This window comes from Melopsittacus undulatus, chromosome 9 (genome assembly GCF_012275295.1).
Source record: "Melopsittacus undulatus isolate bMelUnd1 chromosome 9, bMelUnd1.mat.Z, whole genome shotgun sequence".
Lineage (NCBI taxonomy): Eukaryota > Metazoa > Chordata > Aves > Psittaciformes > Psittaculidae > Melopsittacus > Melopsittacus undulatus.
Genome location: NC_047535.1, coordinates 35,523,868 through 35,548,954, shown reverse-complemented (window position 1 = coordinate 35,548,954; position 25,087 = coordinate 35,523,868).

The following is a 25,087-nucleotide window of genomic DNA, read 5'->3' as shown; positions in this document are numbered from 1 at the left end:
CCCATCCTTGCGGAACCTCCTGCTCCTGACCCCGAAGAGCTCCTTGAGATCCCATAGCCAAACCCATGGATGTCTCTCTGTCCATGTACCATGGCAACAAGTACCTGTGGGATGGCTACCAGCCCAGGGGTGAAGGAAGGGATGCAGGGCAAGAAGATCCTGGGGGGAACTGCAGACGGAGCCCATAGTTTTCAAACAAGTTCATGCAAAGCAGTTTAAGTGTTTTGATATTGTTATAAATATTCAGATGTGTTAAATGAAAGCATGTGGGGTTGTTGGTTCATTGAGCACCATTGAAATGAAAATAATGAAACAAATGATCTTTGCTAAATAAAATAGCTGCCCCAAAAAGCTTTGTGACCCACGGTTGAGCTGTGGAGCCTTTTGATGGTTGATGTTAACTGAAGGAGCAAGCGCCAGGGTCAGGGCTAATCCTCGGGAACAGAGAGCCCTTGGTATTTGATTGCTTCAGAGGCAGCATTTGAAATAAATGCAGAGCCCTCCTCCAACCTCTCTCCTGTCTTTAAATGAATCTTCAGGCTTGTTGCCAGAGCTGCTACCCCCAGCAACTCTGCTGCATCCAGGGGGGATGACTCAGAGGGTGCTCTGAGTGCCCAGCGAGAGAGGTTTGGAGAGAGGGACCCCTTTATCAGCCACCTTGACCAAGGGCAGGGACACACAAAGAGCTGCTTTAATGGCCTTAGCTGTGCTGTCACTGGTGGTTTTGCCTCTGATTGTGGAGTTCGTATCAGTTCAAGCTTGTTTCATCTCAGCTGTCTTCCCTTAACTCAGTTACATTCATGGTGTAACTTGTACCATTTTTAAATTGCCTCTCTGCCCTACACAGACTTAAGTAAACAGTAATGAATCATAATTTTATTGTACTTTGGGCCATAAAAGTGTACTGTATCTTGCCATGAAGTATCTTTATAAGCCTCAGCAGCTGTTTCATATCCTCTTTTTGCTTTATTTCATTTTGGCAGCAATCCGTACAGAACAGGCACGCTGAGGAGGAAACACAAAGCTGTATCATCCTTCACTGGTAAATATTTCTTAACCAATGATTTGATTCCTCCTAAAATTGTAAAGCAATAAGAGAAATTAATACAAAAGCCTGATTAATCAGAGGATAAATGGCAGCGTGCCCCAGAGCTGGAGCCGTGGTGATGGCTGGTCCAGCAGCACCTCTGTCTCAGGCAGCCACAGGGAGGAAAGGGCTGTTGGCATCTTGTGTGGAACAGGACAGTTTGGTCAATATGGACACTGCAGCCCATTCTTTTTTCTTTAAGTGTACCTTAAAACTCATTTTAAGACTTACACTTGGCAGCAAGTTGTGGAAAGGGAATCTCCTCTGCTGCTCATTTAAAGTGATCTTCCCAAACTCAAAGGTCTAGATTTATATGTAAATGCACTGTAGATCAATTAAAAGATAAACCTAGCTTTTATGTGAGAATATAGAAGGAATAAGCTCAATAAAATGAAATTCTCATAGCTCTTTATACATATTCTCATATCTTTGTATACACTGATCAGAAAGCAGTTACTCAGATTATTTTTTTTATTCCCCAATAATAATTTTTCACTTTGTGGATATTTTTTTTGTCTATAATTTATAGCTATAAATATTTAATTTTATGCTCCCTGTGGCTGGGGGTGGGACCTAGGTGATCTTTGAGGTCCCTTCCATCCCAAACTATTCTATGATTCTATGATTTTCTATCAAAAAGGCAGCTCTGTGTAAAGGATCTGTTTTGATCAGAGACAGACTAATCAATCATGTTAGGAAGTACAACACAGGGTCACCCTTGTATGAAAAATACTGTTGTCACACAATGATTCCTATCTGTATTTCACAGGAAAGTCCTGCTTTGGGAAGGCACTGTGTTTGTTGGTCTGAAAAGCAGCAGAAGTGAAGTGCTGTCAAAGAAGGGTTACAGGTACAGCATTTCAGGTGCATGGTGTGTTTAAAACATGTTGAGAAGTGAGGTAAAGGTGCTTAGCAAATCATGGTGCTCAGCAATAATACAGTAACTAAACTGTGATCCTCTATGTTTCTTACCATAAACCAACTTTTAGTTCTGTATCATTTTCATCTATTTTTCATGCTCTGAAGATGGGGATAAGGGACTTAATTTACAGTTATTAGGACATTTGGCCTGTAGCTCGTAAATTGCCTTTGCTCTTCAGGGGTGCTATACTGAAATAGCATTGGAAATCATAACCAGAAAGTATAATAAATCCATATTTCATCGCAGTATAACCACACATGCTACCTTTTCTTCTGATGAACAGTCCCACAGGCAAGACAAACTTTTCATTATCCTTGAACTTTATATATGCAACATGTTTCAGCATTTCATTTTGGCCAAGATGCATATGCAACCTAATCTTGCCTTCTTGTAAGGGCCAGGGGGATCTAATACCATAGCCCAGGGAGTCACTTAGTCCATACATAGCAGGAGCATTTGAATAAAGGTTTCCCACATTGACTCCCGTTAGGATAGTCAACATATCTGAAAAATACGTAGGCATAAAAGTCTGCCATACTTGAAAATAAGATGCTGGCTCTCCAGGTAATTAACAGTCCTTAAAAAGAAAGAATGTCTAAGTCTCTTTCCAGATGGCTGTATACCCCACTATGGAGAATAGGTGAGGAGGGCTCAGAGGTGTAGCTCCTGCTTCCCATTCATGTAGGAGATCGATGGAGAAGAGAAATGCACAGCGTATAAAGAAGCAGCAGCAGCAAAGGCTGGTAAGGCAGCATTTCCCAAGAGGGCAGAGAAGAGAAGAAACTCATTTGGCTGCTACTTAATTTAGACATGCTTAGGGACTTCTCTCATATACGTTTAGATTTTTGTGACTGTTTGCTGGAGCATTTGTCAGAGGTTCTGGCTGGGTTGCCGTGGCAACGCCTGTGCTGCAGACGCTGCATCCACTGCCCGAGCTCCCCTGCTGAGAGGGGCAGCTGCCTTCCCCGTGAAACAGAAACACGCTCGTGTTGGGGTTTATTCTATTCTTTACCTTTAAGGGTTGAAAAGATAGTTCTGAGCCCAGTGTGGCTTCAGGCAGTTTATAGACCCCTCTGCATAGTCCCCTTCTGTACAGGGCAGGAGCCTGGCTTGCTCTGTATCCCTGAGTGCGATAAAGGGAAAATAATAGTGACCAGTTAAAGGAAATTTCAAGTGTGGGAGCTGAAATAGCATTCGTTTTATAAACCTTAATGACAGCATTTGGGGGGAATCAAAGGATTATATAGGGTTTTTATTTTGCTTCTCTAAACTGGGGGGGGGGGGGGGGGGGGGGGGAGGGACACAGAGATGCTGTGTGATTTTCTGTTTCATGTGCTACGTAGAGGAGCAGATAAGGCCAGCAAGATGCTCGTGCTGCACGTCCACTTCTCAGCTCCTTTGCTCTGTCCAGCAGGGTTGTTCCCAAGCCTGAGTAAAAGGTGGTATGGAAACAAAGGATGAGACTGGAAACTGACATCCTGAGGAGATGCATTTGGAGGGGTGTCCGTAAGAGGAGCAAAGGGCAGGATGCCAGCAGCTAGGTACCTGCCAGCATAGAGCAGTCAGCAAAGGCCTTTACCTTCTGCACAGGGTGACTGTCAGGTCTGGAGCTCCTCTTTGCTGGTCAGAGTTGAGGGGAGAAATGGATTGGTCTCGGCCACCCAGTTCCGGAAGGAATGGCCAGGGAGAGTTGGTGGCTACATGTTGTAGCCTTTGCAGAAGCTCTGGGGCTGCTGAAAGGACTCTGATGCCAGGAGATCTGAGTTAGGTTCTGGATGACTGAATCCTCTGTAAAATAGGCAGATACACCAGGAGATGATGTCCAGGGTGTCCAAATCTCATTTGCTGCAGAAACAACCCCACAGATTCCTAAACCTGCTGTTGTTTGGATGTTAAACTGAGGACTGCATCTGCTGCAGCCCGTTGGCATGACCGAAATGTTCCTTTTGGCTTCAAAGGTGTTGAATGGAGTTTTAAAGCCCCAATTTTACTTGTATTTCGGTTTTCAAAAAAGGCCATTTCAGCTGTTTATTTTAATGCAGAGAACATTGAAGAAATGTTAATTTTGAATTTCTTTTTATTTACTCAGAGAAGAATATTTTAACACTACATTTTTGAAATGTGAAGTTTGTGGAAGTTGTAAATAACTTTTTGTAGTGGTCTTGGAATATATTTTTTGCTTTATTTTTTAAAATCACCACAGACATTTCTTGTATTGGTGTGCAAAGAAAACCCAGAACCCTATTTTTGAGGAGTTGTTTTGGAATTTATTAAAAGCACATACATCAAACCACTACATACAGATGGTGGTTGGTTTGCTTTACTTCCATTCCATATCAGTAAAACCCACCAAAGTATCAAGGAACACAACATGTGTGACTGTAGAAACACATTTTCAATTATATCATGGCTATTGATCAGAACTCTATCTCAGAAGATATTAAGAGTTCAGTCTGAAGATCAATCAATTTTCTTAATTGCTCACTGTATTGATGCAATTCACTTTGAGCAAACTACAAATGCTGGATTATACCTGGCAGAAGTACTGCAGAGTGGGGTGCATAGGGCAGACAAGCTCAGGAGAGCATGGGTGCCAAAAAGTTACTGTTTTGTCCAGTTTTGCTGGTTTGACATCTCAATGTGAGAGACTTCCTTGAAAGTGGAGCTGGGCAGGTGCTGCAGTCAGTGCAGGAGATGCATGAGGCTTAACCCAGGTAACCAGTCTGTCCTTTGAGGTGTGCCCTGTCCTGGTCAGTCTCCTAATGGGTCCTTTTTTGTTGGGAGCTGCAGTGATGTATTTGTCAATGACATTTTGGCAAGGAGTGTATCTCTGAAGACGTTTGCAAGAGCAGTTCTAACTCTGGAGGTGCTCTGGATTGCTAAAGAGTTGTGCTGATGCATGTCAACACTTTTAGCTTAATCTTCACTCGGCCTTTAGCCAATAAATTACAAACTTGATTCATAACTTGCATTTTCATTTTAACCATGAAGCATCTAAAAAAGCACTTCAGTCGTGTGCTGTAGAATTGTTTTCAGAGGGTACTGCACATTCAAAGGTTTGCATGTGTGAATGTGCTGTGGATGGGGTTGTTGGCCCTGTTCATTGTCAGTCTTTGCAAGGCTCCCCTGGTCCTGCTGTTGCTGCATGCATTGCACTGGATAATGCCATTAAAGCAGAATGGCAAATGTCTCTTAGCTAAAGAGAAATTTGTAGTGTCCAGGGCAAGCACACGTTGGTCCTTTAGGGTCAGAAGGATTTGGAAAGGGCCTCTGGTCACTGCATAGTTTTTTGAGCAGCCATGGCAAACACAAATTTTCCAAAGCCCCTTTAGTTTTGCTATGTCTGTAAGAGCATTCCAGTCCCACCCAGTACCTCCTGCTGAGATGTGCCTGGCAGTTCTTTCTGTGCATGTGCCTGTTGCTGCTTTGTTCACAGCAGTGGAAGCTGCCAACCAGAGCAAAATAACATTGTGCTACAGCAGCTTTTGACTTCAGGCTTCTCCTTGTGGTGACCAGGAGGGCAGCCACAGTCAGTTGGAAGGTCTCCATGACACAAGTTGCATACAGAACTGTTTGCAGCCTCCAGTCTTTTCCGTGTTAATGTTCTGCAGCATGCAGGGGCATTACTTTACTCCCCCTCTCAAGCAGTTTGATTTAGAGCTCATTGGTATTCCCAGTGACAGCGGCAGGAAAACTTTCATTTATCATGAGTTGTGCCTCTAATGAAATATCCATTTCCCATATCAACTGCTCAAATTTCCTGTCACTTGAATGACTTGATATAGGATTGGAAGTATTACTTTCGAGTGCTAACAACCACTGAGCACTAATGCACAGAGGAAAGGCTTTGAGCTTCTAAGAGCTGAGTGTTCTTGCCAAAGCAAAGTATATGGCTGGCAGGAAGAGTTTTGCTAAAACCTATGCACTCTTAATGGTGTCACCTCTATGACTCTATTTCCTGTTAGTACTCTCCTGTTATAATTTTTACTTAACTGAGCTCGAAGTATGCAAGTTTAGTTTGTGCAGTTGATAAAAGGAGTCCTTTCCACTTTCTCTCCTGGCTTTTCCACCCCATCAGGGCTGCTGATCCCTGCCATTTCCCCTACTCTGATGTTAATTTGTTTTTATTCTGCTTGTTTGTACCCCCGGGTGTCCCCTCTGCTTACTGTCTTCTGCACTACCACAGCCAGAGCCTTCTATGGAACAATAATGTTAACTACTCTTAATGATTATGGGCTTATGTCATTGGCTTCACAGAGCTGTGTTAGCAGTATCCTCATAAAATCCTATGAACTGATGTGTCATTCTTCTGACTTAATGCTAAAATGCAGTATTTTCCTCATTTAAACAAAATCCTTATTTAAACAAAGTAAGGATTTTGTTTAAAATGTGAGGTTTTAAACAAAAACTCATTCTAATTGGCAGTTAGTTTAATTACATTTGCCCTCACTTGCCATGGCGTTTGCAGAGTTTGCCATCACGGGCAGGGCTGTGCAGGCCACACCGGTGATGAGCTGGGAACAGCACTAGGGCATTGGCTGTGGCCCAGGAAAACCTCTGCAACAGATATTAAAGATGATGTTTTATAAGAGCCTGACAAAGCATGCTGAGCAAGCTACAGAACCCAAAATCCTGTGAGATGCATTTGCTTTTGGAGGCGTTGGAGGAAATAGAAGAGATCCTTGTAAAGGCTGATTTTTTTAAATGATGGAGGAGAGAAAGAATGGAAAGCTTTACCTTGAAGAGATATATAGGAGAAACAGGGAAGGAACTGCCATGCAACGCGTTTCCTTGTGGTTCCTATCAGTGGATAATATTACTAAGAATATGAAAAACAATTGCAGTGTGAAGAAGGGCAAAAAATAAAGACATTTTCTATAAGGTTATATTCTGCATTCTATTTACTAAATAATTTATTATTTGTGATTTATGTTGTTAATTTAAATTACATTTTCCTTGAGTAAGAGACTGCAGCAGATTAGCATGTTTGCAGTGCCAAAGGCTGTTATGTCTTTCATAGAAGACAAAGTCCTGGCCTGTTTTGTGATTCAAGTTTCAAATTACATTATTCACCTCTGCCTCTGTGGTTTTATCCCATATTCAGGATATGTGCTAGCAGCATGTTCTTTATGCTGGGAAGATGTTTCTGGTTTTTATCTTTACAAATGACCACATTATTTATTTGGAATACACCAAATGCCAACAAGTACTCATGCAAGCAGCAAGCAAAGCTTCTCTGCAAACAATGTGACACTAATCTGTGGTTTGTGCTAAAATACAAAGAGGAAATTATGGCCTAAGCTGTCATGAAGCTCATAAAAGAAAAAAAGGAAAATGCCACCGAAAAAGAATAAGCTTCAAAAGAAAGTTCCATTATCAGTTTGTTTCATGCCTTGTAGCTCCAGCTGCAAACAATCCCCTTCATAAATACGCCCTCAAGATAAATGGCAGCACAATTCTGGTGGTAGCAGAGAGATAAAACTACAAGTTGTTTCCATTTGGGGGAGGGAAGATCTGCTGAGACTGCTGCTTTATTTTGTTACATCTCATCACCATCTTGGGGGAGAAAATGAATATGTATCGTCTGTTATCTTGTCATTTTTTAGCCAAACATCTTAAAATACATTTTCTGTGAAATAACCCTAGGGATTTCAGGACCAGAATAAATTACTAGAACTATTTGAGCTTGGAGTCCCTGTACTTCCTTTAAACATGGCAAAAGCTTTTCCTAGTGTATGAGACTTGCTTTTGCTTAGTAACTGAATAGAAGAAAAGAATAAGAACAAAACCAAAGCAAATCTTTCTCAGCTTAAGTGTTTCTGCTAATCCAGGTAACTACTTAATTTAAAATGTGCAAGGTGATGAGAGCAACCAATGAAGCTCTCCAAGGTCTGGACCTTCAGATTGAGCAGGTGAAGTGGACAGATCAGGTGTCAAATGCATTTTGCAACCTTAATCCTGTATTTAGGATTAAGTGTGCTGGAATTTGGTAATGCTTCCTCTTGTTTATGTTTTCCTGAGGCTCAGTAGTAACCTTACAGGAACATCTCTCCCTAGGAATGTCTGCGGAACACCAGCTCTGCAAAATGGGGGTTTTTAATTATCAGGACAACATCATTCCTGCACCGCTGACATGCATCCCATTTAAGATCTCAGACCACTTGAGGCAATTCCAGGAGGTGAATACCAGGGCTTGTGACACTGCTGATGGCAATCTAGGCAGCAAACCCTACAGAGCTGCTGGAGCCATCCCTGGAGCTGCAGGAGCATTTAACAAGGTAATTAGCAATGAGCTTTAACAAGTTTCAGTTACTTGTTGGCTCACTTCCACCACCCCAGTGCTGACTCCCCGCAGTCACTTTCACGGGTAGATTTTGGTCCTAAAAACTGAGTATCATGTCATATTATCAGTGAAACATTCAGAGAGGAAATGTAGAGACCTGGAGAGAAAAATGTTATTCCCGATTTTCACATAATGGAGCTGGGCATAAAAATGCCCTGGGCTGAGTAATTATGAAAATAAAGTCAAAAATAAAACCCTGGGTTTATTTTTTTCCCCAAAGTGAATTTCAGCCTTCCATATCCACAGCAAGAATAAAAGCTTAATTTCCATCAATGTATAGGGCTTGCACCTTAAATTTGTGTTTGTTGTCATACTGTTTGGATATGTATCAGCATCCATCTTTTCTGGGTATGTTCCTGGCCACAGGTTTGGGAAACTCTAAGGCATATAAATTATATATGATGAGATATCTTAATGGTACAAGGGCCTTTATACAAGCATGTTCATGGCATCTGAGCACAAATAAAGGCAAGTGTTGAGATCTGATGCAACTCAAGAAAAGTCCAAATTGCAAACACAGGTCACTGTTATTTTTCTGGTTGCCATGCATGAAATTCCATGTAAATGTCAGAAAAAAGCCTTCTCCTGTGAGGGTGACTGAACACTGGTGTGGGCTGATCTCCCTCTCTATGAGGAGGGAGGAATGAGGAAGGAGGAATGAGGAAGGTGCTGCAGCCTTGTTCAGCCTGGGATACAACCTGACACCAGCCAAGGCTGCAATAACCCCAGTTTAAGAGGTCTGAAATGTTTTTTACATGTACATACATATGTATGTGACTGATTGTCCTGGGTTCAGGAGTAGCAGTCAATTTTTCTCCTTCTTAGTAGCTGGTGCAGCACTGTGTTTTGCTTTCAGCCTGGGAACAGTGCTGATAACACCGATGTTTTTAGTTGCTGCTAAGTAATGTTTACTCTGACCAAAGGCTTTGTGAGTCTCATGGTCTGCCAGGGAGGCAGGGGGAGGAAGCAGAGACAGAACACCTGACCCAGGCTAGCCAAAGAGGTATTCCATACCACAGCGTGTCATGCTCGGGGAGGTAACTGGGAGTTCCCTGGAAGGGCTCACTCTCTTCCGGGTAGGGCTCGTTTCGGCGGGTGTTATCATATTCTCTTCCCTTGTTATTTCCCTTATCATCATTATTATTATTGGTGGTAGCAGCAGTGGTTTGTGTTATACTTTAGTTACTGGACTGCTCTTATCTCAACCTGTGGGAGTTACATTCTTTCGATTCTCCTCCCTATCCCTCTGGGAGCGGGGAGGGGTGGGGGGAAGGAAAGAAATACTGGGGGGAGGGGGAGAGAGAGACTGTGGTTGGGTTTTAAACCACGACACTGATGTTTATGGATTTCCCCAGCAGCAGATATAATGTTCTCTTAATAACTATTACATGTTCACCATAAGGCATTCTTAGCTGAGATTTGCAGTTTAAAGGTCTCACATTAATGGGTGATATTCAGATTTATTTGGAACAAAATCCTTGTTTCTAGGAAACTTCTTGAATGTAGAGATGGCTGTGTTTGCTAGAAAGTAAGTTATCTTTGGGGTTTTTGTGTATGTAGGTTACTATATTTTAGGAACAGATAAACAGATCAGGTCTCAAAACCAATGGTCAGCAAACCTCCCAAAACACCATGACCCTCTACTCCTGTCCATCACATCCTCTGCATCTCTCTTCTTCCTCTGGTTCATCAGCCCTGAGGCTCCATGACCTCACTCCTTTCCAGAGACATTTCTCACCCCTCTATTTAGGAATGATTGTTCTGAATAATTTAGTCCATTGGAAATCTTTGTTCTGTACCTCCAGACTGATGTGGAAATTTGTCTCTGCCTTGAAGACTATCGGAAAACAATAATATCATCAACTTTACATGCATTTACTAAGATAATATTTCCATAATATTGCCTAATTCCAAAGAGAAGAACGGCTGTGTAGTAGAAAAAGTAAAAAAAAGTATTTCAGTGAAGCAGCATTAGATTGTAGAAAACTTTCCAAGACCATTAATTGAACTTTGTTGCAAGATTTAAATGAGATATTGAAAATCAAACACTGTGGCCTAGTTTTAATTCCCTGTTCTCTGATACAGCATAATCTTAGAGATATAGCTTCTATTTTGTATCTGTAAGGAAAGATTCAGCCACCCTCCAGAGAGCTGGAGTCATCCGTTTATTGCTTCAGAGATTGACATAGCATTTAAAATTATTTATCTTGTATGTATGGTGGTTTCTCAGCTGAGCTCCTGTGTGTCACCATCCATTGTCGGTACTGAAATCCTGTTCAATGGTGCTGCTGAAAACAAGTCTTAATCAAAATATCATTAGGAGTGCCTTAAAACTATTGCTTATCATTGCTCTGGTTCAGCACTGCCATCTCCCTCCCAGTAGCTTCCAGTTCTCTGCGTATGTGCATGCATATGTGCACGCATACACCAGGGTTCTGTGTGTATTCATGTATCATAGAATCATATACCATTAAAACAGAATGTTCAGGTCTCTACTCATCTCGAGAGCTGTACCTGTATAACCAGGGCAAGACTGGGATTTCTGAGGCTTCACATTTTTGGATAGGTAAAAGTAGCTTCACTTTCTAGCCTGGTTCTGTCCCAGGCCACTGTTTGTTGTCATGAACTTGGTGTTTAATGTTATTGGGTTTTTTATTATTCTTGTGCTATGTGAAAGGCAGATACTGACAATGAATGTATTCTAGAACTGGATGTATATAATGGTAATGCTCCTACACACCCACTGATGTGTCTGAAGGGGTGGATTGCTGTGTGATGGTACAGCCCCATGTCCTGCCTGGATACCTGCACCCAGAACATGCAGTGTGGTCAGGTTATGGGGATACCCCCAGCAGAAAGCCGTGTTCTACCCTCTACCTACATGAGAATGAATTGTCTTTCAGAAAGGAAGTGTATTGTTTGCTTTTACCTTATTACTTAAAGGATTCTTTAAAGCAACATGATAGGAATATACAAAAAGCTTGGGCTGAGCTGAGAGTAGCTGAAGCTGCAGTGATTTTCCTGGGTATCCAGCCCAGTGAATACTGTAAAATATGCAGACAGGCCTTGTTGAGGGTGATCAGATGCTAGACCAAGTCAACACAAATTTACAGGAGGGATGCATTTAATCTGGTAGGTTCTGCATGCAGAAACTGCTTCTTGATGCCCTTTCCTTATCCACATGTAGACAGACTGCATTTCACTGTGAGTCTTTATTCAGACTGCATTTCCCTGTGAGTCTCTTTATTCAGACAATAACTTCTGAATATTTTATTGTCAGAGTTCACCAAACTTGGTTATTTTTCAAATACAATGCTAAAAAGGGAGATTAAATGTGCCAAGAATGAAAAACAGTTTTTCAATTCATGCAGACTTAGGGGTGTTGACCTAAACCCCAGTACATGGGTGCCCTTTTGCTGAACCTCAACACTGCAGTGTATTTTCAAACCATTGCTCTGACTTATAGTTGAATAATACCCGTTCCTCGTGCCTGTGTTCTGCACTGACACAGCATGGACTTACGTGGATAATTATTTCAAGGTCGACCAAGCAGACTTGCATAGAGAGGGCAGGAGTATATGCTTGGACCCATCCATACAGGTGTGCAGTATACAGCCACAGCAGTCACTCCTCCACCTCCCGACACTGATGCAGCGTAATTTGTTGTCTGCTCAGTGGTGCTGAGCAAGCTGAGGCAGCCAGCCTGCTGACATGAGATCTGTCACAAAACCCACCAGTCCTGGAGGTCTGGATGCTGTGTTTATTTGTAATGATGTGAAAAATGCCGAAGAACACACATGCCATGATTGTGCATGCTAAGCCCAGTGATGTACGGAGCACAGTGGGATCTTTTTCCATATGTCAGTGTTCCTTGGTGTGTGGAGCATGACTGCATGCCAGATGCTGAGATAAGGACCAATTCCCCAATAGCTTAACATGCTGTTTGGTCCACCAGCAATGCAAGGGGCATGTGGAGAAATGGCTTTAAACTGACAGAGGGTAGATTTAGACTAGGTATTAGGAAAAAATTATTTGCCATGAGAGTTGTGAGGCACTGGCACAGGGTGCCCAGAGAACCTGTGGCTGCCCCATCCTTGTTAGTGTTCAAGGCCAGTCTGGATGGGGCTTTGAGTGACATGGTCTAGTGGAAGGTGTCCCCTGTGGCAGGGGGTTGGAACTGGGTGATCTTTAATGTCCCTTCCAACTCAAACCAGTCTGGGATTCTATGATAATAAAACAAAATGTTCACATCAAACATTTTTTCTTGGCTATTTTTATGTTTTAAACTGACAGCTTGTAGCAAGAACGGAAAACATGAACTTCATAATATTCATATTGTGGAAGAAAATGGTAGGAGCCATCCTGGTCTAAAGCATAGGCAGCAACCCATCCCCATGGTTCTGGGAATGCAACAGATTGGAAAAAGAATGGACCATTTTCCTATGGAGTTTGCATGGAGTTTGTTAGCTCCATGCTCAGTGGCTGTGATGACATTTGTTCCCTGTCCTCACACAAGTAATTATGACCATGTAGCCAGGGTTTTTGAGACAAGAGCAATCAAAGTGATAAAAATACACTCTGTATTTTAAGCTCCTACTGTTTCCATACTTAACTCAGCAGTTAGTTTGTCAACTTGGTAGCTGACACTTGAGAGCAATTCCATGATAAATGCTCAAAATTGATTCACCAAAGCAAAAATCGCTGCAATTTCATGTCTTGCCTGCCGTGGCACCTGCTGGAGGATGGTTGCTGCTAGCAAGAGCCTGCTTCCTTCCCTTGACTGCTGCAGCAGAGCTGAGAACCCTCCTATATGGGCTGGGGAGGATGAGGAGGGAACTCTGCCATACACCAGCCATGAACATGAAGGACAATAGCAGAGGTCAGGAGACCTTGGCGTTTGCTACTGAAGTAAACTGGCAGTGTGTGGTTAACCGTAATTTCTGCACTCAGATGTGGGTTGACTGATGGGTCAGTGTAGTGCAGGAAATACTGTGTCCCTAAAACACTGTAATGAGAAATGGCCAGAGAGAAGAATTTAATTACACAGCAAGAGGGTTTCTGACTTAGCCTGACCTAATGCTGGTCAATGCAAGGCTTTCCTTATTGAGAGCAAAGCCTTGAAATATATTTAGCAGAAAGCTGCCTGGTGGTTCTCATGGATTTTAGATCAGATAAAAATCCAAAAAGGAAAGCTGAATTTCAGTTACATTCACATTTCACATCCCTCCAAGTTAAGAACAGTTAAATTTTACTGTATGCTAGCATTGTGACAGTAAAACAATTTTCTGCATGTGATGTCTTCCACAGAAGATACATCTTTGTAGGTATATTGTAGATATGTTAGAAGCAACTGAAACTATGCTTTTATACTGTGAAATAGTAGCATGGAAGTGATAACCACAGCTTTAACTTCTGTTTAATAGGAGTCAGTGGCTGGAAAGAGGTTAGGGAAGGCGACTTTGTGTCTGCACCACCAGACGTGTGTTCTCCCGGGCTGCTGCTCTTCTGACCAACAGGCAGCTGCTTGTCTCACAGCCCAGTGAGGTCTGTACACACTTGCTGTGCACAGCACAGCATCCAAGGCTTGAGTTTTAATAGTGAGCTTAAGAGAAGTATTCCCTCACTCAGTTTTCCCTTTTAAATTTTCATAAACTGCTGAATATTTGATGCAAACAAACCCCATCCCTACTGTGCTTCCAGTGCACTTTGGGGTCTCGGGGTTTCCTCATAGGTCTACATTTAGTGTTTATTTGAAATCAAATGCACCTGCAGGATGCACTAAATCCTACTTTTTAACTATTGTAGAAGAAAATCCCAATATTTGGAGAATATGGTTCATGGTAGAGGAGGTTTAATGTAACTTGGTGGAAGTGAATTTTTGATGCAGCAGCAGTCCAGTAATAGCCATAATGTCTCACTTAATGGGCAAGTGAACAACTCTGGAGAAATTAAACTAATTCAGTGCATTAATACTGCAGGTTGAGCAGTACACAGGACACATGTTCATGAAAAAGAGCAATTTAAAACCAAGGAGTATTAACTCCATCCTTTCTAGAAGGTGTGCATCTATTTATCTTGTGGAGCTGGCAACACTGTCTGGTGGCAGGGGTCCTCTGTGACAGCATGGCAGAGCAGGAGCAATTTCCATCTGCTTTCTGCTCCCAGTTGAAGCAAGAGCTGCTTATTCCTTTTGTGAGAATAAGTTACATGCTGTGGCAGTATTCATTCCTTCACTGTGGAGTGGAGTTAACCATCACTGGAGAATAGGCTGATACATATCCCAGTTACTAGTGAGTTACCGAAACACAGCCTGGGGAGACTTTGCTTTCAATTTATGGGGCATACGCATGGGGTTTCATTTTGACTTGCCTAAATTCATTCTCTCTGCATGAATCACATCTGTATGGGAAATGGGAACTTCGACCCAAACTTAAACACATACTTAAAAGCCCCAGCTAGATGAGTGCAGTAAATTGGATAGCTAAGTGCTGTGTATGCTGGAAATGGCAGATGCACAGATGGCAGGAGAGGCAAAAAGTGTACAAATCTGGCAGTTTGGAGAACTATGATATTTATACCTGGTGAATACTTAAAGAGAGTGACTATAATGGTACATCTGTGATCCTAACTGCTGATCCCTTGTCTTTTTTTTCTTTCCTAATTTTTTTCTTTTCTTCTTGTGGGAGAATGTGTTTACAGAAAAATTATAAACCTGAATTGCTTCCCATTCATACCAGAGAGCCACAGTTTTATTTCCAAGGGGACTGGTTAGCCTACCTCATTAGTTTTAAACTGATTCCCACTCATTCATGCTTTCTACCAGTTTTTAATCCATCCATTTTAATCTACAAACAGGCACTAAATACTCCGGTTTCTTCCCTCTCTTCCTTGATGCTATTTTCAGTTTGAAGCAGCACTCGTGTCCACTCTTAAAAGCTGAACTCGTGGTGTTGATGTCAATTGTATTGTCTGTTATTACAAAAAGTACAACTGATTGAGAAGCGTTGGGCACATTCCGCTGGAGGTAAAACCACTGTGTAGTATTCACTGGTATTAGCTTCACATTTTGATGAGAAGTACATGCCCAAAGCAGAGATCACCTTACCAAATCTGTTACTTCTGCGGTTGCTCTACCAAGTATAACTGGAAGTAATGTGTCACACAAGGATGGCTGATACCAGGTGTGATGCCGGATGCTGGAGGATGTACTGGAATGTGTGTACCTCTGTTGGGAATTTCTTCCCTTCGTAGAGGGTAGAAAAGAGATTGCCTAGTCATAAAAGGCTAGTGCAAACTCAAAACATGATGGTTATTAGTGCCTGAAAGTACAAGGAGAGTAGTCTTCTATGCAGAATTGTCCAGGCATGTACGTCCACACACGTATTTGATGCACTTTATGGATGGTACAGTGGTACACTATCATCCTTACTGTCACTCAGGGCCCACTAACAGTGAGGGAGCTCTAGCTTCCGAAGGTGGTTTGGCAGGTGCCAAATCACCATTGTTGAATCCTGCAGAATTCAGGGAATTAGATGAAGTTATAGCTAAGCAAGAAAGAATTATATTGCTGTCATATACTGTAGGTAATTCTGTGAATAATTGCAGTTACCCAGCCCATTACTGTACATCAAAGGCTGTCAGATAAAGGCCCATTTCCAGCATATGTTCTTTTACAAGCTGTATGTGATGTGTCTTTCTCTATGCTGATAGCTGTAGCTCATGTGCAGGATAACTCCTTTCGCATATTCACAAGCTCGTTCAGTGTGTGTCCAGTGAAACTATTGCTTGACGGGAATCAGCCTAAAACCTAGCTACCCTGTCAGAAATGTTGGCGTGATCAAAATACTCTGGTCTTGGAGGGTGATTTCACCGTGGCAAGATATTTCACTGTGAAATCGCATTATGTGCATGCAGGATCAGGGTGTTTATCAGTGGCTGGATGTTATCTCTTCCGTTGTACACCAAAACCTGAGAAGCTGCAAACAGGCTTTTTTACAGACTTTTGATGGCCTCTGGGGTTTTACTACATTGAAAACATTAAAAAGACCAACGGGAGTTTTGATGTATTCTCTCCAGACAGTGATCTCATATTCACTGCCCAACAGCTATATGAGGCCAGCACTGTGCATGGGGCAGGAGCTTCCTGAACAATCTTAATAGTTAGTCTTTTCTTCCAATTAATTAAGTAGTTGTTATAATACTAATCCCTATTCATTACTTACTAGTATTGCCATAATTTTGTCTCCTGGGTACAGAAGATTAAAATGCCCAGGAAGCAGCCTGAACCACTGAAGATACTAGTGGGAACTGTGTTACTCTGTAGCACAGCATGATTGAAAACACTTGTCTTCCCCTATTGTTAATAATAAATTAGGCCTCTTATGGTTCCTGCTTTAGGTTTTACTTCTAAATGAGGCGTTGAAATACAGACTGTATGCAAAAAAATAATGTTCATAACAGGCTTTGTTTGGATTGAAAACAGAAGTTTTGTACTGTCTTGGAAATAGAAATAATACAGCTATATAAAAATTCAGCCTCTTGTAATAACGTATGGCTGCTTTCTGGATTTGTTGAACAAGGAAAATTTATGTCTGCAATCTGACTATAAATCTGAACAGTTGTACAGAGATGAAAAACATGCTGTACGTATACGAGAAATGCCCCAGTCTGCAGTGCTTGGTGGTATCAGCACTGGGTTTTCTGTCAGGACAGTCCAGTCCCATCAGACCAGGGACAGGCTGACTCCATCCTAGCATCTGCTGGGAAGAAGGATGTAAAACCTGATAAACGTTATGTCTGCTATGAAACATTACTGCCACAAACCAAGGAACCATGTGAAGGTCTGATTTAAAAGGGTGAAGGAAATACTCCAGTATGGTTTGACTTCCTCCAGAAATTCAGGTTCTGCTTTTCCCATCCATGGAGGTGGTCATGCCACACAGGTTGCCTGGGAGAACCAGCTGCCCTATTCAAGGGGCCTGGGGCATTCATTCCCTGGGCTTCTTTGAAGATTGCAGCCTGAGAGTAAATATTTTGCTTCTACTCCCAGAATTACTTTTGCTATTATATGTGATTTCTTCACTATAAAATGTGAGTAGAATACTGATATCAAACAGGTTTTAAATAAAAATGGAGAGCCCCACACAGATACATTAATGTGTGGTTTCAGCTGAGGGGCATTGATTACTTTTTCTGTGTACAGCTCAGTGCTACTCAGCAGTTTATTCATAAAAGGTGGGGAAAAATAAGGTGCAATAGGGGAAATAACTGTTGTTAACAGTGCACTAAAGGAGAATTGAAAATTCTGCCTTTTGCCAAGTAGGTGAATAAGCAGAACATCAGCCTATCCAAAAGAGCATTGGCGGAGGTGCAGATTTTTGCTTGAATGGAACAATATTTCACTTTCTGTAAAAAAGAGTATTTTCAGGCTATCGGTCAAGATGTTTCTATGGTAACTGATATAATTTAATTTCAGTGATGGATTACAGAGAAAAACTCCATGGAGGGCTGGGATGACAGAATTTCATCTGACAGAGCCTGGCAGACTCTTTCCCTGGAGTTATTAGGCAGTTCTGGTTATGCTTCACGTTTACTGGATGTAGTAGAGCTGTTCTGCTCTGGCAAGGAGAGACACTGAGGTGTGTTTACCACAGAAGGGATGATGCGATACAGTTGGTAACTGGATTCAGCTGATGCAGCCAAATGCCCATGTGTGTTTATGCCTCACACCACCCCTAAATTCCCAGGGAGTGTATTGCAGCTTCATTATTCCTGTCTTAAACCAGCATAGTGGGACAAGTCAGCCATCTCCCACTTTGCTTTCTAATGGTTTGTTTCCCAGGCGTCATGGAGTTAAAGGTATCTTATATATGCATTTTATATTAACTTATATTACGTTAATGTAGAGGAAGAGAGTGACAGAAAATGCCAGGGGATATTCAAGTAGTGGATATAGTCTCATCTAACATGTCTTTTTCTTCTCTTCCTATTTCTAGTTTTCAACAAGGGAGGTGAGAACCTTTATATGCTATTTTTTCCTCATCTGTCAGATCTTGTTCCTACTTAGCACAGGGTCCATGGAGTTACTCCAGGCTTGTGCTGTTGTACCTGGGAGCAGAATTTCCCCATAAAACAAAATCTGAGATCTTTGTCTTTAAAAGCTAGCCATTTCTACTGCAGGTATAAAATACAGGTACAGATACAGCACACAGAAGACAGCTAATTTTCCTTTTTTTAAGGTGATAAATATTCCACACTAGGGAACGATATCTGTTCCCAGCTATAGTTTTATAAACAACATTTCATTATGTCTATTATCGTAACAGCCCTTTTTATCTCCTCTGTCAATATTTGGCTCTATCAGGCAATGTCTTATCATTAAAGTGAAAAATCCATCATCATCCCGAAAGGGAAAAAATACATTAACAGCCCACCTGCTAATTTATAGCTGAGGCTTGAGGCCCAGAAGTGTTTTAAAGAACTCCTGTCTAACACTAGCAGGTTTTGTATTAATTGCATATTAGTACTGTTCTGGTGAATTCCTGCATCTTTCCACTACGAGCTTTAACAGAAGGAGTACAGGAAAGGGAAGCAACATTTGCCATGTGTCTTTGCAGACAACAATATGCCTCAAGAAAGTGCAGCTGTCCATGGCCAACACCATCTCCCAGGAGCCTCTTATAGGAAAACAGGGAAGTGGGGAGTCAGCAGGAGATGGAGGCCATGTGGTGGGGAGAGGCAATCCACCCCTCTACAGCTGAGTTAGCAGCTAATACCAAATTCCTCTGCAGTTTTACATGCTGACTTGCATGAAGATTGCCAGTGACCTGGCCTGCGGTAGGTAACAAAATACTTTTTGTTACTCTCTAGGCTAATTCTGGTTTAGATTATACTTCCCTCTACTCTGAAGGTGATGCACTATATATGGCTAAATATCTTGGCTGTGAGTTTGGAGGTCCCATGAACTAATGCAGCCCCACTGAAGTGAAAAAATGAAATGTACACTTGAGAGTCTTTTAATTATTAAACAGGTGAGGAAATGATAATGATTTCTGACTGGAAAGATGCTTCCAAAGCCACACTAGTGCCAAACAAAACAAGAGTAGGCTATACATGAAGCTGGTGGCCCACTTACTTATTCCTGGAGGTTTTGCAGCAGCAGGTAATGTAGGAAGTGCATTACTAAATTCCTTGTTCTCATGTGCTTTTTTATTCCCCTTTTCTTAGTGCTGTTAAGACTAACCAGTACTTTATCCTGACATTTTACTGGCTTTAGTTTTGTGAAATCAGTATCCTTATAAAAACACTGTGTATTTACTCAGTGAGGAGAGAAGGCTTTATTGTCCATTTTAACCATTTCTTGTTGAGAAGAACATGTGGTATTTCAGATACATGTCATTTCCATGTTAATTCATCTTGAGTGCTATAGGAAAAATATATGGTATGTTTTTATTCCATTTTGACACTGCGCATAGACATACACTGCAGACTGCAGTGGAAACTGAGCCTCCAAAATTGCATATAAGGTGTATAACACCTGGTGTTAGAAGAGAAATAATTATAGTGCTCAAACTCAGTGGCAGGTGTCAGGAATAAAAATGTTACTTCTTCCTTATTTCAATATACAGGGGATAGTCTGCACAGAACCAAGTGAGTACCAGACTATCAGCCCCTCTGCTGCCTTTATTCAACAAAAAATAGTCTCAGGACCAGATTTCTGACTGCACACTGCTGGGGTGCACACCAGTAACATCTCATCATTTAACAGAATTATAAAGGAAAGAATAAGTTATCCGTATATCAATTTTATTTGCTTCAGGGCAAGGAAGGTATGTTTGCAGGCTTGATGATAAACTTATATCCATTTGGGGCCTCCTTTATTGGGCTGGTGGGGTTTTCTGAGCAGGAATGTCAGTATGACGGTGCCTCCACTGACCTGTATGCCTGTGGCACTGCTCTTTGGGCATTGCCGTAAGGGTTCCCGCACTTGTCTTCCTTGTCCCCTGTGAAAGAGCATCCAGCTTTTAACCATGAGGTTTTCAGAGGGCATTGCACAATCTACTAGCAAAAGCTGCTTATGGAAGATGTGGACCTTTTGGAGTGAATCTAGAAGAGGCCACAGATATGTTCAGAGGGCTGGAGCACCTGTCCTGTGGAGCCAGGCTGAGAGAGCTGGACTTGTTCCACCTGGCGAAGAGAGGGCTCCAGGGATACCTTAGAGCATCTCTAGCACCTAAAAGGGCTGACAAGAAATTTGGAGAGGGGCTTTGGACAAGGGGCTGTAGGAACAGGACAAGGGGGAATGGCTTTGAACTGAAAGTGGGGAGATGTAGATTAGGTATTAGGAAGAAATTCTTTCATGTGAGGGTGGTGAGACAGGTTGCCCAGAGAAGCTGTGCTGCTCCTTGGTGTAGCAGGGTGGTGTAAATTACTGCTGTCCTCACAGCAGTGAGGAAAGGAAAAAGTTAATGTGGCATCTGAAGCAAAATGAGGAAAGGGGAGGGATAAAAATAAACTGAAATCAGGAAAATATCTTTAGAACAATTAATACATGTCAGTACATAGCTCATCAAATGCAGCGCAGAGACAGATCACATCATTTTAAAAAGGTTAACACCTTGGCAGAGTTAAATGCTGTTCTTCCTTTAAAATTCCAGTGTAATTTCTGATTTCTGACTCTGTTGTTTATTTTTCAGCTAAGTAGATTTTAAGTGAAATAAATATTTATACTAGTAGAGCATTATAGCCTAAACATTTAAGTAGAGCTAAGCAAACAAAACCAGAAATTCACAGAGCTGCAGGAAACTGCCTTAAAAATCTGAGGAAGAAAACAACATAACCAAAAATGGTAAGTCAATAATCTAATCCCCAAGTTGAGTGATTTTGTGTATTAAACTACTTTCTTTCAGATGTTAGGGTTCTTTTTCCTCGCTTTCTGCTGTTGTCTCTGTATTTTCCTCCTTTGCATGTACAGAACAGATTCTGAAACTCATGATTTTCCCTGGAGAGTATAATATTTTCATGCATCTTCACAAAATACTATGTATCTCTATTATTTATGCTACAAGATCCATTCCATATATGATTCATAAGCAGGTATGTGGTATTTGTTATAGCAGTACCTTTATTTTCCTGCTCTGCCAGGTATAAAAATGTGTTTATATGACAAGACTTTCTAGGTCAGAAATATCTGTGTATATACATGGTGTAATGAAGCTGTAGATTAAAAAGGTTGGAGCAGCTGAGATGCTGTGTTGTTAGCAATTAAAGTAAGAAAGTAAGGAACAATTTAATGTAGTTGGTGCTCCCATGGGACAGTATTTAATTCACAGAATCAAAGACTGGTTCAGGTTGGAAGGGAACTTAAAGCTCATACAGTTACAAGCTCCTGTCATGCACAGGGACACTTTCCACTGGAGCAGGTTGCTCCAAGCCCTGTCCAACCTGGCCTTGAGCACTGCCAGGGATGGGGCAGCCACAGCTTCCCTGGGTACCCTGTACCACTGTTTCACCACTCTTACTGTAAATTCAGAGAGACAGCAATTTACAGATTTCAGTGCTCTTTTCCTCTTGGTTGTGCAGACAGGACTGGAAATACACAGGACACTGCTTCTTGGCCATGAATGTACACATCCTCCCATATAAATTCTTTATTTTTATTCTGTTTACGTTTTCTTTTGCTGGGCAGAATCTTGAAGGCAAGCTCAGACTCTTTGAAGGAGCATACTTTGGGAAAAATGATCTGTGTTTTCATCTTGCCTCATTTCTCCATGAGCCTTGACAGGCTTTAAAGTCCTAGACTTCAGGCAATTTCCTAGTGGCACATCTTCCTCCTGGCACAGTTTCCCCACGTGAACGAAACCTGAAGTTTTTCGTTGTAAATAAAAACAACCTCTGTAGAATTTGAAGTGCTTTGGCTTTGAAGTTATAATTGTGTTAAGCAGGGTAATGTGATGGAAACACTCTGTCAAATTACCTTGTGGTGCTGTGTGCTGAGAACAAATGCCCGAGTATCTATTTCTGCAATTGGAATGGTTCTTGGAGAAATGTAGCAATGAGCAGTTCGGGAAATGAAAGGGATGCTGTGTTGAATATGCCACTCTAATGGGAGAAAAAGCTACTGGAGAGGGTGGGTATGCCCTGAAAGCCCTTGGCAGCCTTGTCCTCACAGTCACACCAGTTGGGTTCATGGTTACTGCTCAGCTTGGAGAAACAGGGTTTGCCCAAAGTCCTGGGATGCCCAAAGTGTTCCTGGTGTGCCCCATCCAGCACCTGTACAAAGCTCACTGGGGCGGCTGAGCCACCTCCTGGCCTTGCTGTTTTCCACAACTGCTTGTCATCTCATTCCCCAGTTCAGGCTGAGGTGACTGGAACATACGACATTTTGTCCACTTCCAATAAAAGGAATGCTCTAAGCATGGATATCAACTGGTTTAGGTGTTCGGTGTAGTTACATGTGTTACAGTCTCATACTTTTATTATGTAGTGGTTTTGTTAACAGAACAAGTCCTTGTTTTCTGAAAGTTGATGATTTTAATATTTATAATGCTTATAAATGATAATTATAATTACTCCTTTTCCACATTGGAAGACTCTTAATTTATTAAACAAAGGTGGTATTTACTTGTTCTAAAACTAATGCTAACTTCTGCTATTCAGAAAAGTACACTATATCCTCAGTTATGATCTCACACACCAAACAGCAGTGTTAACATCTGTATTGTTCACTTTTTTATTGCACTAGAAAATGAAGAGGAAGATTTCTCATTTATTGGATTAATTAACTTCTTTGCTCATGGTTTGTCTCAGACAGCTTTTGGATAGCAATGAAAATTCATTTAACAAGCAGATTGGCAGCATCTTAAAGGGCCATTGCTACTTAAGTAAAACTGCTTCAAGTACATTGAGTGCATTGGAAAAGTTCCTGACAAAATACGATTTTAATTTTAAAGTCTTTTTTATACTAAATAATAGAAATACAAACTAAAGTTCATGAATACAATTTCTGGCTATTGAATCATTTTAATACTTTACAGATAATTGCTCCTATTATGATGTCTCTTTCCCATAGTTTTGGAAGTGGAAAACAAGCTTTCCTGTTTTTTCAGCTCCCACTTGGTTTCTGCACTTCAAATGAAGGAGCTCTGCAGGAGAAGCCAACTGAACAAATGGAAATTAAGAAAATATTCTCCCTGCACCTGCAGAAGATACTACAGCTGATCCGTAACTGGGAATGTCGTTACTGGGAATTTCTCCCAGTTCAGCAGTCTGGCTACCTTTAAAACTCCTGGTACAGTTACTGCTTTCTTATTTATTTGTTTAATTGATATAGCGAGAAAATCTCTGTGAAGCTGGAGCTGATGTTCCCTGTCACATTTACATTCAGTGTTTTACAAAGAAGACTTGGTTATAGCTAATTACAAGGTCTGTGATTTTGCTTTCTTAAGTCTCCTGCTGACAGACCTGTACATAGGTGTAGATGGTAATCTGCTATAAAATCACGTATATTCATATAGCCATGAATTGCATTGTAAATCCCACCTGCAGGGGGATTAACGTCCCTAATGCATCATCATAAAATGAGATAGATAAGCATGATGTGACCATTGTGCTGAATCTTATATAGGCAAATAGGAATTCATCTGCGTTTCCTCCTACCTGCCCTTCCACTTAGAAAAACAGAAGACATCTATACAGTGTCAGCAGTTTCTCCTGTCGTGCTGGAACAAACTATTCTATCTTAGAGTCAGGGTTTCCAACATGACTTTTTTAGAAACTCTACTTAGTTGTTTTGTTGGGGGGTTTAATCCTCATGCATGTTATATTTATCTTTTTGTGGCCAGATAGAAGCAATTTGTCAGCTTCAGTTACTTTATCTTTGTGAGACGAAGGGGTGTTTTTATTTTTTAAATGATTTACTTTACAGCTCTCCTCTGGTCATCTTGTGAGTACTGCAGCTTCTTTGATCGCTTCCTATTCCTTCTCCTGGGCTGGTACGAAAAGGCACCAGCTGTGAAAATTGTTACCTTCGGATTTGCAGATAAGACATTTGTGTGTGTTTTTCCTATGTGTTAGGCATACCAACTACCTGTGTTTGCCTTTCCCACAGGGATTTCACTGCGGCAAGGAAGTTGAGGAGGACTCTTGGCAGCCAGACCTCATCCATGCCAGTAGCTTGGTTCATGTCTCTGAAATTCTTGACAATCCAACTCTGGCTTCCCAGGAGATGGTAGGGAAAAGGAAAGCAGCATTTGTTATAAGGATGCTGTGATACTGTCTGAGAAGGCATCAGAAGAGGTATGAGATAAAGCTGGCATAAGACTCAGGGTTCAGTGCTGCTGTGCAGGCTCACCAGGGAAGGAGCTCCACTGAGACTAGAGACATATCCCCCCGAGAAGGAGCAATGTGGAGCACCACACCACTGGTCACACAAGGAAGAGGAGTCTTAATTGCCTGTTCCTGTGTTACAAGAGTCTTATTGGTCTTGTCAGGGTGATGAGCAGCTTTTCTAGGCAAAGCAGCCTTCTAGTTGTCCCCTGTGGCCACCAGGACCCAGCCCTGCCGAAAGCCATAGGACTTCAGCTATACATCAGCTTTTGGAAATATGAGCTCTTTATTCATAAGCAGGTACCAGTGCCACTGCCTCACCACCCTCACAGGGAAGAATTTCTTCCTAATACCTAATCTAAATCTACACTCAGTACTCCCAGAATTCGTGAAATATAACATGTTTGGT